We start from the raw sequence: 16,921 nt of genomic DNA on the forward strand, positions 1-16,921 counted from the left end.
CTCTCACCACCCAACTATACTATGTATGTAAATACTAAAAGCTCAATGTGGGTGTGTGTAACAATGAGTAAAATGAAATCTAACTCAAATAGCAAACTAGCAATAATAAGAATATGAAAATCAATAATGAAATTGCTAGAGAAAAGAGTTAGAAAACTTCTCTAAGAACACAAAGAAGAGGATGAAGGGGATTGAGAATGAATCCCTCAATCTGCAGTGAAAACTTTCTTCTTTGTAAACAGAAACCCAAACTCAAACAAATAGTAAAACCCTAAACCCTTGTTTAAACACTTTGTTTAAAAACTTCTTGGATTCCTTGAAAGAGAGCAGCAATAGGGTATTTATACCCACTCTAAATCTCAGTCAAAACCCTTAACAAAAGACAAAAACAGCCCCATCAAACAGCTCAGAAAATAGCCGTTGGAAAAAGCAACGGATCTATTGTCGGTCGACCGGAAATTCTGTCGGTCGACCGACGGAGAACAAAAATACGAAGGACTGTTCTGGACCATCGTCGGTCGACCGGTGCGGTCGACCGATGGAGCTCTCGGTCGACCGGACGGAAATTTCGGTCGACTGTCGCCCAATGATGAAAGATCAAATGATCGGTCGACCGGTGCGGTCGACCGAAAACTGACATATGAAAATCTGATTTGCTGATTTTAAAATGCTGTTTAAAAATATCAAATAAATTCTAAAAAATGTAAAACTTTGGGGAATGATTGTAGACATGATAATAAACATGCTACAGTGACTGGTTATTAGAAAGGACCTCCCAAATGAAAAATATCATCATTTTACAAAATAGTCCAAAACATGAAAATATGATATACTTGAATTTTGATGTTTTGACATAAACCAACTTTTGAAACTTTGTGAAATATTTTTATAGACTTAGTAAAACACGTATAAATTGATATTGAAGTCTATAAACTAATAAGACAATATTTTCACAAAATTACATATTCTATGCAATAAGTACTAAAACATAATAGAGTATGTAATATCATAAAAACCAAAACACATGTATGTATATATATAACTATATATATGCATAGAAACTAAAACTGATGTATATATATATATATATATAACTATATATATATATATATACGAAGAAACCAATAAATGTGTGTGTATAGATATTGAGCTTGAAGTATTTAACACACATAATATAAATCCTAAACTAAATTACCCAAGCTTGATCTTGATCTTCATTGAGCTCGACTTGGTACACGTTGCGGATGAAGCTAAACTTGGATCTTGAACTTGAATTGTACGATGCTTCACTCCACAATTCCGCCAACCTCCTCTTGATATGTTCGTGTAGGCTTAATCCATCCAACCTCCAACTACGTTGTTTGTCTATAATAAATAAGAAAACACAAATACTAGACAAACAACATTAGTGGTAAATTATTTGTTAAACATCATCAAAATAAGAAGGCCAACAGCTCGTGGTCGACCGCGAAATTCCCACGATCGACCGCCGATCGCCCAACGGTTATTTTTGTACAAAATCTGATTTCTGATTCTGTGGGCTTTTTGGTCTTTTCTGTTGGGTTTTTTTGGCTGAGGTTTTGGGAGGCTATATATACCCCCATTGCTCTCATATTTCATAAGCATCTAAGAAATGTTTTAATAAAGTTTTAACAAGGGTTTAACTATTGTTTAAGTTTGTTTAAGAAGCTTTTAAGAATTTGAGAGTTTGAGTTTGTGAAATCAATTTCACAAGAGCTTGAGGAGATCGTCTATTGGTGTTTGGGCATCCAACTACTCTCCCTCGATCTCTTGATCTATTGAGAAGTTTTCTAAACTTTATTTCTAGCTCTTTTAATATATTTGATTATCATTGTTATTAAGCTAGAACTATATTGAGTTTAGTTTTGATTTATATCTCTTTATTCACACACAACCTATTGAGCTTATTGTATTTACATTCATAGTATAATTGAGTTGTGGGATTGTGTAACCTAGAGAGTGAGCTTATATTGAGTTCTCATCTATTATAGAGAACAAATCATTTGTTATATTGTGAGATTATAAAGTTTTCGATTAGCTAGAAAATCGAGTGTGAAGTGGAGATATCCTTGAGGTAAGGAGCGAAGACGTAGGTCGTGGGGACTGAACTCCATGAATGAAATTATGTGGTGTAAACATTATTCAGGTGAGTATAAAAAACCCGGTTGTGATAGTGGATTTCTCACCGGGAGTGGGGAGCGGAGACGTAGGACGGAAGGTCCGAACTCCGTGATCATTTCGTGTGTTTGAGTTTGTTTTAGCGCACTTACTCTTGTGTTTATATTTCTTGTCGTCATTATCCATTGCTCATTATTTATATCATCCACTATCTTGTTTATTTTGTTTACCCTTGTGTATATCACTTATCCTAGCTCACATATCTTGTTGTATTTTATACTTACTAGGATAACTTGTTAATTAGTTTTAATTGGCATAAAATCGGATTAGATTAGCATAAGACCCTTATCACCCCCCCCTCTAGGGTCTAACAAATATAAAAAGGACCAATTTTCTTGTCCTTAAGTTTATTGTAAGTCCCGACTGGAAATCGATGCTTACGTAAATGCACCATTACCAAGTCCCCCTCATTAAAAATCTTCTCACGCCTATGTTTGTCTGCTACGGATTTGTACCGAGAATTAACCTCCTTGAGATTTTCTTTACTTTATTATGAATCCATTGAACACACTCCACAAACTCCTGAGCATCATAATTAACATCGGCAGAGGGAGAAAGACAAATCAAATCCATAGTATGCTTCAGAGCACTAGTGTAGACAACTACAAAAGGTGTTTTTTTGGTAGAACGGTTAGGCACACACAACCCATTGTTTCGGTTTGTCACCACACACAGCCTGAATCATGTTACCAAGAGTACGATTAGCCACTTCAGTTTGCCCATATGTCTGTGAATGGCTCGTACTACTATACTTCAAGGAAGTGTCGTACAGCTTCCACAATGTCCTCCAAAGACGACTTAGGAATTTTACATCCCTATCAGAAGTTATGGAACGAGGAATACCATGCAGACGAACAACTTCAGGAAAAAATAAATAAGCCACATAAGATGCATCTGAGGCTTTCTTACAAGGAAGAAAATGAACCATTTTAGAAAATCTATCAACTATGACAAAAACATAATCAGCTCCACGTTGCCAAGAACAAAGTCCATTATCAAATATTGCCAAATTGTCTCAGGTATATGCAAAGGAGTATAGAGGCCAGTATTTTGAGTTTGACCTTTAGCCTTTTGGCATACGGGACAACGTTGAATGAAACGTCCAACACCTCTCTTCAATTGAAGCTAATAAAATCGCTCCTCTACCAAGCTAATTGCCTTGTCCCGGCCAACATGTCCACCTAATCCTCCAGCGTGCAATTCTCAAATCAAGTATTCACGCAAAGAAGATCGAGGAATGCAGAGTTGTGTACCTCTAAACAAGAATCCATCTTGAATGAGGAAATTAGTAATAAATTCCTTGTTACTGTATTTCACCCATATATCGCCAAAGTAGCCATCACCAGCATAAGTATTTTTTAAAGAATTAAAACCCACCACCTTTGTACTAATTGTAGTTAGTAAAGAGGCTTGCCGACTTAAGGCATCCGCTACCCTGTTAGATTGAACGGATCTATGCTTGATGACATAGTTGAACTTCTGTAAAAAAGTTATCCATCGAGCATGCATTCAATTTGTCTTTTTTTTGGAGTTGATATACTTTAAAGCTTGATGATCTGTAAACAGTACGAACTCCCGTTGAATCAAATAGTGCTCCTAATGTTTTAAAGCTCGAATAGCGACATAAAATTCGAGCTCGTAACTTTTGTCGAGGCTCTACAACCTTCTCACTAAAAAAACTCCACTGAGCGCCCTTCTTGTGTTAGAACCGCGCTAATTCCCAGAACCGACGCATCACATTCAACCTCAAACACCTTCTCGAATCTAGGAAGCGTCAGCACAGGAGCAGAACACAACTTCTCTTTGATTACCTCAAAACTCTTTTCCTGCGTTGAAACTGCCATTTTTTCAAGCAATCGGTAATGAGTGTCATGATAGTACTAAAACCTCGAATAAAACGCCTATAAAAAGTATCTAAACCATGGAAGCTTTGTACTTCACACACGGTTCGAGGAGTTGGCCATTCTCGAATTACCTTCACCTTGGCCTCATCAACCTGAATTCCATCTCTTCCCACTATAAAGCCAAGAAATAGAAGCTGGTTAGTCATGAAAGTGTACTTTTTAAGATTGATATACAGTTTATGAGCTTGCAGCACTAGAAGAACCTCCCTGAGATGTGTCAAATGCTCCTCCTCATCTCGGCTATAAAAAAGGATATCATCAAAATAAACGATCATAAATTTCCCAATGAATGGACAAAGAACCTGATTCATCAAATACATGAAAGTACTAGGTGCGTTAGATAATCCAAATGACATAACCAACCATTCATAGAGGCCATCCTTAGTCTTAAAGGATGTCTGCCATTCATCTCCAGACCGAATACGGATTTGACGGTAGCCACTGCGCAAATTAAGTTTAGTGAACACCACAGCTCCCTCCAATATGGCAAGCATATCATTAAGTCGTGGAATAGGTAATCGGTACTTGACAGTAATTTTATTGATGGCCCGGCTATCAACACACATCCTCCAACTTTCATCTTTCTTCGGGGTAAGTAAGACATGGATTGCACAATGACTCATACTCTCCCTAATCAAACCTTTATCAAGCAACTCATTAACTTACCTTTGCAATTCCTTATATTCAGTTGGGCTCATGCAATAATGTGGCAAATTGGGTAAGCTAGCTCCAGGTACTAGATCAATATGATGTTGAATGTTTCTCGTGGAAGGTAACTCGTTAGGCAATTCAGTAGCAGATAAATCAGGAAAATCAGATTGTACCTTTTGAGCTAGAGGAGAGATTTCAACAATAGTCTCAGAATGACCTTTAACCACCAATGCTATCACAAAACCCAGTTCTTTTACTTCAGCAAAGAAGGTTGAACCCATTATGTTGCTGAACATCGGCTTGTCTTCCTTAATAGCTGAATTGTTGTCAGACGGGTGAGATTGTGGCATCAAAACAATCTTCTTATTAAACCACCAAAAGACAAAAGTATTATCACAACCCTTATAAGTAGCATCCACATCGTAGTGCCACGGTCTTCCTAAGAGCACATGACAAGCATCCATATCCACTACTTCACATAAAATCTCATCCTTGTAATATTTGCCAATCGATAAAGGAACCTTGCAAATTTCTAGAACTTGAACTTCAGGGCCCTTCTTAATCCATGCAATTTTGTAAAACGAGGGATGCTTCTCAGTTTCGTTAGTCTCATGGTGAGACGAATCTTACTCGTTTCGCCACGAGACGGTCATGAATTGGGTCTAAGACTCAATTCATGACCATGTTATTGAGTTCTTCTCGTACGAATTCAAAATGAGATGAATCTGATTCATCTCGTTTTGGATTGTTACGAGACAGTGATGAATTGACTTGATTCGTCCCGTTGGCCATCTCTAAGTGTGGTGGCGTGTAACGTCAGCTTTGTGATAATTATGTTTTTTTAATAATTATTATTTATATTAATGAAAGCCTTGTGATAATGTTGGTGTTCAACAAAGTGATTAATTAACGAATAATGGGAAAATTGCTTCCAACCGTTAACTTTAAGGCGACATTTGGTTTATCACGGGATTGGAATTTGGATTTCGATGTCTCAAGACTGCAATTAACGCCCACGTTTGGTTCACTCGGGGCTAGGTCATTGATGAGATTGATATTTCTCTCTAATTTCCAAAATAAATATTGAAAAGTTCCACTACCCACTACTATGACCATCATGAGACTTTCCATAACTATTATGCCCCACATTATATAATACATATGCTAAATAACGGGGTTCCCTGTAATGTTAAAAATTTCTAGAGTGTTGTTTGAAAATTTTAAAGTTTTCAGGGGGCTATTTGTAAAAAAATTGCAAGGGTTATTTGTAAACTTTCATGAGGTTATTTATAATTTCTGAGACTTTCAAGGATTTTTGCAATTTGTTAGGAGGTTATTACTAAACTTTTGGGGTTTTTTTATGAGTGCTTTGGGGTTTTTTTCAATTTCTGAAACATTTAAGGGATATTCTATAAATTTTGGGGGGTTATTTACAATTGCAAAGAGATTTTGTAATTTTCTTAGAGTTATTACAATTTCTAAAACTTTCATAGCGTTGTTTGCAAAATTTAAAGAGTTATTGCAATTTTGAAACTTCTTGGGTTTTTTGTAATTTTTAAGGTATTATTTGAATTATTTAAAATTTTAATAGGCCTATGGATGAGGGATAGGGATGAGCAAATGGTCAGCTCGGTCGGGTTTGACTATTTTTTGTGAAACCAAAATTGAACCAATCTAGATTCAAAACCAAATCGAATCGAATCAAATCGGTTCGGTACGGTTCGACTTGTTCAGTTTGGACATATAACATCTCAAGTTAGAGAATTTTAAACTAAGAGATAACACTTTTACTCTTTCAAACTTTATAGTAAGCTCGTATCCCAAGTTGAATAGTAAATTCATCAAATCAGGTATTCTACAAACTAAAATGAACTGAATTATCTAAAACCGAGCCGAACCGTAGAAATTTTGAGTCAATTTAATCAGTTTGCACCAGTTAGTGTTGACTCCTAATGAGGGAATGCAAAGGAAGGAGGGGAATTTGGTAATTCAATATTGTTCTAATATCAAAATAAATTAACTAAACATGAGAATGAGATTTAATATCCCAGTCCCACTAAATCTAAATCCCAATCCCCAGGGCTGAGCAAGCTTTGGTTTCAACTGAGTAAACTGGTTGAATCACGTGATTTTCGACGGCTCGGTGTGCTTTTATATATTTTTTGGGTACGGATCGGGTTGAGACCCGTATTAATCAACCCAACCGGTCCCCTTCAAATTCTCCGTGATGACGAACAAAATGCTCATAGATAGGGCTGAGCACGGTTCGGTTCGGTTCGGTTTTTATCAAATTTTGAACAACCGAACCGAACTACGCACTATTCAAAACCGAACCGAACCGTTGCACGTCTTTTCGGTGCGGTTCGGTTCGGTTTGTTCTGTTGTAACTTCATCAGACTTTCAATAGTCTAGCAGGAAACAATATGCAAAACTTGAATATGTTCCAAACAATAGATTAACCAGTGGTTATTCATATTCATGACAAATTGAAAAGGACTTGAAATTGAAAAGAGAAGTCAATGAGGGACTTACTTGTAAACTAGCCCCACCGAACAACTATGACGGCAACAAGATACTATCCACGGTTAGAATACAGACCGGAGTATCATCAAGAACCGTCTCCGCAATACGAGAACTCCCCATTCCAGTCTTCAAGCTCACATCATCGCCATGAGAACTCACAGTCAGATCAAACTTGCCAGCTCCACTGGTGGCGGTGGGATGATCGGTTCCCTTCAACAACGCCTTCGGAGAATAACTCGGCAGCGCGTGGTAATGCAACAACGTCACAAGCTCAGTGCTATTGAGCTTGTTCAGATCCGGAACCCCCTTAGCCTTGAAAGCCTCGTCGTTAGACGCAAACAGCGTTAGCCCCTTGTCCTTAACAGCCTCGAACATCTTCAGAACTCCCGAGCTCTCGACGAGACCAGCAAAAGTCTTGCACCCGGCTTTTTCAAGAAGAGCGAGGGCTGATGTTGGCTTGGTGGAGTTTGGCAGTGGAGGGGAAACGTCGAGAAGACCGAGGAATAGTAAGGGCGATCGAGATCTCGAGGACGGAGATATTTAGGGGATTCTGCTTGTGATGCGACTTGTGCTGTAGTCGGCCAACGAGCTTGGAGCATGGGCGGAGCCATGGCAGATCTGGAGCGGCTACAGCCATAGCCCGACTTGGACAGATTTCGGCGAAGGGATGGCCAGATCTGGACGAGGGAGAGATGTATCTAGCTATAAGGCTGGATGGGTATGGCTGGAGATCGCCGGATCTTGGACAAGGATGGTCGGAGCTGAGGTTGGAGGCGGCGACGACTGGATCTGAGGTTGGAGAAGAGGAGAGTTAGGTTTAGGGCTGGTGGAGTTTGGGATTTTATAGTAAGTGAAGAGCACGGGTCGAGTAATAGAAAATGGGTATGGGTTATGGGCGGTCGGTTCGGGCGGTTCGGGTTGAAAATTTTTCAACCCAACCCGAACCGATTTAGAACTAAAACCGAACCGAACCGCTAATTTTCGGTCGGTTCGGTCGGTTTTTTTGGTTTGGACCGAACCATGCACACCCCTACTCATAGTTATTTATCAATGAGCGATGATTAATATTTCCATTGCTCCCTCCCTTTCCCCCTCCCCCTCCGTCGCCACACCATAAGGCCCACACACGTGATCGATTCCGCTTCCCAAAGAAGAAATTTTCTAAATAAACTCATTCATATTTTTTTTCTAAAAATAGACCCCTTGAGTTTTATTTACAAAAATAGACTCATTTTATCTTAATTTGGTTCCTAAATAGTCGGGGTTGCCAACCCCGACTATGTAGGAGGTTATAAACCCCCCCCCATTATAACCCTAAACCCTAACATTTTATGCACTAAATAGTCGGGGTTGACAACCCCGACTATTTAGAAACCAGATTAAGATAAAATGAGTCTATTTTTGTAAATAAAACTCAAAGGGGTCTATTTTTAAAAAAAAATTATGAATAGGTTTGTTTAGAAATTTTTTTTGCTTCCCAAATCAATGTCTCTGTTCCCAATTTCCACATAAAGCTATTTCCTCCCGCAACCCTCTCCTCTCGTAAGGGGTTTGCTATAAGCCTATAACCCATTTAATCTCAATCATCCGCTTCTTTCCAATCCTCATTTTTAAACTCCTGTGCTTTCCATTCTTTTATTTTGTTCTATCATTGTTTGGGGCATGATTGTAGCCTCCATTTTCTAGTTTGCAGTCATGGTGAAGATGCATTTTGCCGCTTAGTTTATGATGCCTTATAACAATGCGAAATGATTGACCGAACTGAACTGCATTTGGTTCCGTTTGGTTCAATATAAAGTTTAGCTTCGGTTCGATTCGGTTCCACAAAAGTTGATTCAACTCGGGCAAAGTGACCGCTTGCTCACCCCTACCAATCCCATCTTAATCCCAGTCCCACAAAATCAAGGAACGCGCCTAAGAATCTTGCTTCTTCATGTTGGTTTCGGGTGTAGACCCAAACCTTAGAACAAGCATGCAAAGCAAAAATTTCTCTAAGTTAAGAAATTAGGCGAACATGGAAGTTCTGTCGAACTTGATAGTTCAGGTGAACTTGGAAAATCAGGTGAAGCTCGAAGTTGAGTTCAGGCGAGCCTGCAGTTCATGCGAGCTTTAGAAGTTCAGGCGAACTTGGAAGATCAAGCGAGCTTTGGAGGTTCAGACGAACTCCAAGTGCAGGCGAAACAGTTCAGGCGAGCTTGACTATGTTTAGGCGAACATAAGTCAGACAGGCGAGCTTCGCAGACAGACGAACTTCGCAGTTAAGCGAGCTTCGCAGACAAGCAAGCTTTACAGACAGGCGAGCTTTATAGACAGGCGAACTTCGCAGTCAAAACAGATTCCTAATTTGTTTTGACCTAGGGTTTCCCTATAAATAGGGAACCTTAACCGTCGTTTTTCATGCGATTTTCTTGAGCGATTTTTTTCTTCAGAAAATGATGTTTTGAACAGAGAGATCTCAGGGAGATTGAGATCATCTCTTTGCAAGCTTTTGTAATCTTCTTCAATAATTAAAGAAGTTTTTGGTGTGGCTCCCGAGGACGTAGGCACGTTTGCCGAACCTCATTAAATCTGGTGTTCTCTCTTCTATTCTTTTTCTTGCAATTTTTTTATTTGCTGTGATTTCTTCTTGCATACTTTCGACACAAGATCCGGAGGGCACGCTGCATGAAGGTTCATTGACAGGTTGTCGATACGATGAATCCTCCCAAATACTTTATACCAAAGTAAAAAGATATAAGTTGACGTTTTTATGATATAAGATCCCCAAAGCTTATTTATTTCTATATTAGACACCCAAATCTTAAATCTTGGTAATTCTAAATCAGATCTCTAAGTCAGTTAGGTTAGCCTAAAAAATTTGCATCACTGAAGAAAACAAGCTATATTTTTGAGACAGGAAATTTTGAGGTAACGAATCCAGACTTACAAGGAGCAAGGGTTGGTATATTCTATACTGACTATAGAAAGTCTCAGGTTTAAAATTGAGCTGCAATAGTAAAAAGAATTTAAGAAAAAGGATGAGAGGTTCAAATAAAACCCCACAACCCAAAAGTGTTGGCAACATACAACAAGTAACCCCCTAACACAAAGGGCTAGCGTTAAAGTATCATCTCCCTAACATAACTATTACAACCCTTAAATCTAACCACATATATAGTCAGGACTCTCACTACGGAGAAACTTGCCTACTCACTGAGTAGGCAAGATGCCTGTACCCATCCAATAGAAAAGGAGCATGTGGCACTAGAGGGGAGAATGTGACATCACATTCTCCCCTCTAGTGATACATGTCTCCCTTCTATTAGAGTAGTATAGGCACATAGGTGCTCTATGAGCCCCTAAGAATTTTTTTCCTCACTACGACAAATCAAAAAAACACGAGAAGCAAAAACATAACAAGCATGAGAAAAAGGAACTATATACATTGTTATAGTCATTTCAGTGATGGAAAGTAATCACCAATCGATAGCAGACAAGTGTCCCACATTATGTGTAATCAGATTAGCATCTCAAAATAACCAGAAGCCCAGCTCTATCGACTCGACTCGCCGACATCTTGCAAGGACGGCTCGAAAGGTGTCACATGTCAATGACCCGAAATGCGTTATGTGTCGTCCCCTTGCTGAGTCAACTACTTAAACACTCCACTCGCTCAACTCATCGGCCGACACCTTGTGAGGGCGACTTGAAAGGCGGTACTTCTCGACCACCAGACGAGTAGAAAGGCGACGAAACGCCTCGAGCCTCAAGCCCCTCCTGTGTACTGATGATCAATCACCTTGCCAGAAATGCTATTAGATGCATTATGGACGTCATCATTCTTCTGCCTCCAATAGTATCTATGACACATCAAATCACGTCGGCACCGTACAGCCCACATCACTTCATATTAAACCGAAGTGACCTCTCCTCCACTCCTCGACCGACACCTATAAAGTTGAATCTGACTCGGCTGTCAGCCCATGTTCGGCCAAAGTTATCATTCTACCCTCCTTCCACTACTATAAAAGGAGATACTATTTTTTATTACAGGGTGGGTAAGCTTTTTCTAGCATTCTCTGAACTTAAGAACTATTATAGTTCCTTTTATTTCTCCACACAACCTACCCACTGACTGGATCGTCGGAGGAACAACCAGAGAACCACACTCCGTCCTCTTACAATCTGTTACTTGTGCAGGAAAGTACAGATTGCCCAAAGACTAGGCGTTTGGAGAGTTAGAGGATCTCCGTCAACGCAATTAACTCCTTTTATTTGACTGTGTGATTCCATACATCAACATACATCATGATTTTATTTTTTTTCTTCATCTATCTGTTCTTCAAGCATCTCAGCTCGCTTACCATCTCCTCCAACAACTGTCTGCCTCTTCAGTAATGTTCCCAACACCAGCTCCATCATCAATCAAACATCTTCTTTTGCGCTTCCCGTAAGCAAAACCCCTGTATTTATCAAGTAAATTCCCTAACCAAAAATCCATAATATGATTAGTTTTTCTCCGTATATTCAAAGAATGCACATCTGTTTGATTAAAAATTCTTATATTTCTTTCATTCCATATATTCCATAACAAAGCACACACAGCTACCTCACAGTTCAATCTGCACTGAGCTGGAACACTATGAATTCTCCACACAGTCCACATCTCTTCAATTTTATTTGGTTTCGCAAACAATTGAAAATAATGTAACAAAAAATTCCAAGCAGAGGATACAAATCCACACTGTAAAAACACATGATCATGATTTTCTATATTATTTTCACACAGAACACAAGTATCATCTCACACTATCTACTTATATTTAAGTCTATCTTTGGTATTGAGTCTCTTTCTATTAATCAACCATACTAGAGTTCTAACTTTTAAAGGTATAGGTACTAACCAAATTTCACACACAGAATTCCTCAGACCCCAATCTATATATTAAACACTGATAATAAGATCTAACTGTGAATTTACCTTTAGAGTCCAAGCACCAACTTCTAATGCCCTTCTCCTCAGTTAGAGACATCTCATTCATCATTGTTATCAAGTTCACATACTGGACATCCAAATGACCTTGTAGTTGTCTACTAAAATTAATATTCCATGCCCAACTAGTACTACTCCTCATCTCACACAGTGGTATTCGGTCTCTCAACAATTGCAAGTAAAGATGGATATGTGAAAGATAAGGTAAAAAGAGTATTTATCATGCCTAAAAAGAGTATTTTTACCATTGCCAACCTTAACCCTTGAACACATCAAGAAAGACTATTACGTAAAATATCACTCCAAAACTTAGCTTTCCTCCCCAAGTGGTTTTATGCCTTAGAACAAATTCCTATCTCGACGATAATTATGGATACACTAAATGCTTCTACTGAACATCAGAACTCTCCTACTATCTCCAGATCCACTTATCAAGTAATGCATTATTCATAATTTCAAGATTAATAATCCCTAGACCTCCACATTGTCTGGGCTTACAAACTTCTTCTCATGCTAGCAAATAAGCACATCCCTTCTGCTCTCCTACATTTGTCAATCTTATCAATAACCCATCCAGAAAAATGGCATAGCTGTCAGCACTGTATTTACCAAAATTAATCTGCCACGTCTAGATGAAGAATTAGCCTTCCACACAGATAATTTTCTCTCTATTTTCTCTATAAGTGGTGACCAATCCTCTTTATACAGCTTTCTAGGTCTCTAAGGAAAGGTCCCAACTTGACAGTTCATCATCAAAGCCACGTGATTTTGTAAAATCTCATTCTCCTCTAATAATAAAATCATGCTTTTAGAGAAACTAATCTTTAAACCAGAGCACATCTCAAATCCATACAAGGCTAACTTTGAAATCATCAATTGACTACTTACAGTTTTGCAAAAAATCAATGTATCATCTGCATATCTACTGTAAATTAATAACTTTCTTCACTGAACCATCATGACCCAGTCCTCGAATTAAACCCTTAGATTTTGCCAACTTAAGCATCTGTGTAAAAGCATCAGCTACAATTACAAAATAAACAAGGAGATAAAGGATCCCCTTGTCCGACCTCTCTTCTTGACATTATCCATTTGCCCGATTTACCACTAATCGTAATAGCTGATTAATTTCCCACCATTTAGGCACACAGATATCCAATTAATTTACCCACCTATCACCAAAACCTTTGACTTTCAATATTTGTAAAAGGAAGTTCCAATCCAACATCTCATAGGTCTTTGCAATATCTAATTTCAACAATACTTCTCCTTTCTTTCTGTTCTGAAAAATTCATTTGTAGCAGTTGTAACTCCATCAAACAAATCTTCCTTCAACAAAACCATCAAGCAGTCCAACATACAGTTTAACCTATTAGTGAGAACCTTAATGATAATCTTATAAGTGACATTTAGTAAACTAATTGGTCTATAATCACTTGCAAGCATAACCTCCATCGTTTTAGGAAGTGAAATAAAATGACATGTGCATAATTCAATTTTTTTATCTCTAAGTTACCCTCATAGAAATCAGAAAACATTCTAAACAAATCCTCTTTAGTCACTTCCCAAAATTCCTGAAGAAAATGGGGGGGAAATCCATCAAGACCAGGAGCTTTACCACTCCCCATATCAAACACAAACATCACTCCTCTATACTAAAAGGCACTTCTAAACATTCCAAACTCAACCTATTCTCAGGATATAATGACCTCCAAAATCCACTGCACATCTATGTTCAACCTTCTAACCGAATATTCCTTGACAATGTTTTCAAAAAGCATTTGCAATTAATACCCTCTTTAGAACTAATATCAATACCATTTTCTTCAACATTTGAAATCATATTATGTCTTCTTTTACCGTTGGTCGCATTATGAAAAAAAAAAATCTACTATTACTATCACCCACTTTCAACCAATGCACTTTTAGATCTCTGTTTCCACATCATTTCTTCCTGTAACAAGATTTCATTTAAATAAGCACTAAGCTCATTTCTAATAACTCTCTCCTCGCCACAAAAATTTCTACTTTAGTATTTGTTAAAAAAAAATTAACTATAGGGTAAGCCAATCCGAATCAATGATCAAGACCGCAGGTTTAAGTGGTCACACCTTCAGGACGATCCTATTTTGGCAAAACAAGATAGAATTTTCTGTCTTGATTGGGAATACTAGCTTCCTCTATCATACATGGTTTCTCTCGGCCTATTTGGTTGGACAGAAATGAAGTCCCAAATGAAAATAGAGCAACTGGATTTGTAAATGCTTTGTTTATTTACAACTTAATTTGCAAAATAGAACTAACATCTCAGGTCATGTGTGTGTGCGCTTGGTAGCAAGCACCAAATTTGGTGCTTGATAGTGATGTGGCTAGTTTTTATCCACTCATTTAATGTATGGGTAATCAAGTGTCGATAATTACACCTTTAAATGAGTATATATGAAAAGCATCCACATCACTACCAAGCACTAATATATTCTTGATACTATACATACCTATATACACACGTGCGTGCGTGCAAACACACGTATGCATACACATATACACACACACTCTCTCTCTTTCCACAAAAGAATAAGAGCCAAAATCCAAGGATATTTATTCACATATATATTTGTCTTTTGTACATATCGAATTATGTTATGTTAATTTTTTTGTCAGCTATGTTACTTCTAGTTACTAAGTCCTCATCCTCATCCGCCACTCCTGCAAGTCTCCGCCATATCTCCTCAGAAGCACAACGACCATCAGTCGAAGTTCCTATCAGCTCTCCCCTTAATCCCACCGAGGTAGCACCTACACCTCCAGCGGATTTAAAAGATAAAACTCCTAGAGTGTCTCCTGCCAGTTCGGACAGACCGACCTCGCCTCTGCTAACTCAGCAACCTGTGGAAATGGTAGAGGTGATCTTCAAGGGTGTTCCTCTGCAAATTGCCAAAGAATCCTGGATCCGCCTTTCAGCTTCATTCCCCCATGCAAATGCAGACGATCTGGCTATGGTTTTCCCCAGCAACCAGACCCCCCCTATACCTCTCCACAGCTCCTCAGATTTGTTGGACGTTGTCTCATCATCGGCTCCCCCCCAGGTTTTGAACACGTCAAGAAACTCTCGAAGAAGAAGTCATCCAAAAGACAGTTCTCCCTGCTGCCTCATAGGAAACATTTGGCCATTTTGAAGAAGAGTATTCCTCCAGGAGGTATCAAGAGCAAACCCTCATCTTCTGCCAACTTCTCTTCTCTTAATAGCATAGATAATATTAATGAAATTGCTATTAATTGTGGGATAGAGGAACCTATTGATCGTGACAGCCTGCTAGTCATCCAATCTCAGGATAGTGTAGAGAAGTCTAACCACTAATTAGGTGGTCCTTGAAGTCGTAGGTCGTGTTCTTTTTTATTGATGAAGATAGGAACCTGGAATGTTAGAGGGTTGAATAACCCAACAAAAAGGAGATTAGTGAAGGAAAACATTCAGCTGGCCTCTTTAGACCTTGTAGGTCTTCAAGAATCTAAGCTTAACTCTATTTCCTCTAGAGTCCTCAACAGTTTGAGCCCTAATAGCAATTTTTCTTGGATTTCATTAGACGCCACTGAGTCTAGAGGTGGTATCCTTCTGGATTGGAGGAATTCTTCTATCTCATGCTCCTCTAATAGCATTGGGATCTTCTGTGTCACTGCTTTCTTCACTCTCTTGAATTCTAACTGGTCTTTCGCGACAACTTCCGTGTATGCCCCTCACGACAATGCAGATATAGAAGTTTGCTGGTGGGAACTCTCTAGATTAAGATCTTCTATTTCTATACCCTGGGTGGTCTTTGGAGACTTCAACATGACCTTAAGTCTTGACGAAAGGAGTGGTAGATCTGGCTCCATCAGAGATATCGAGCACTTTAAACATCTTATTGACTCCCTTCAGCTCATTGATCTTCCTATGAGTGGCAGGAAATTCACATGGTCCAATCAAAGATCTAATCCCTCTCTTGCTAGACTAGACAGATTCTTCATTTCTCAAGATTTCGAAGCCAAGTTCCCATTCCTCATTCAATATGCCTATCATTCCCCATGCTCAGATCATTGTCCAGTCATCCTAGATTCTGGTGGAATTCCCCCTTCCAAAATCTTCAGGTTCGAAAAGGCTTGGCTCCTCTACCAATCATTTACTCCTTTTATTCAATCTTGTTGGGATTCCTTCTACACTTCAGGGAATTTGATCACCTCTTTTCTTCAAAAAATCAAGCTCATCCATAGGAGAATGAAATGGTGGAAGAAGAACTCCTCTAGATCTTCTCATCTCTTAAAATCCTCTATCATGGAGGATCTGGACTCCCTTAATCGCCTTGAAGAAACTCATCCTCTTTCTCAGTCTGACCTCTCTCTCAGATCTCAGCTTAGAGATCACCTCTTCCATCTTGCCTTAGTTGAGGAAACCAAGTGGAGACAAAGATCTCGGATCCAGTGGCTCAAAGAGAGGGACAGTAATTCTTCTTTCTTCCACAGAATGGCTTCCCACCGCAGGAGAGTTAACTTCATACTCTATCTTCAAATAGATAGCACCATCCTCTCATCTGAAGTTGTTATCAAACAAGCCTTCCTCTCTTTCTTTTCTAACCTTTTCAAAGCCAAGGAATCATCCAACCTCTCCATCAATTGGTCTAAGCTATACCCCAATCCA

Source organism: Asparagus officinalis, chromosome 4 (assembly GCF_001876935.1).
Source record: "Asparagus officinalis chromosome 4, Aspof.V1, whole genome shotgun sequence".
NCBI lineage: Eukaryota > Viridiplantae > Streptophyta > Magnoliopsida > Asparagales > Asparagaceae > Asparagus > Asparagus officinalis.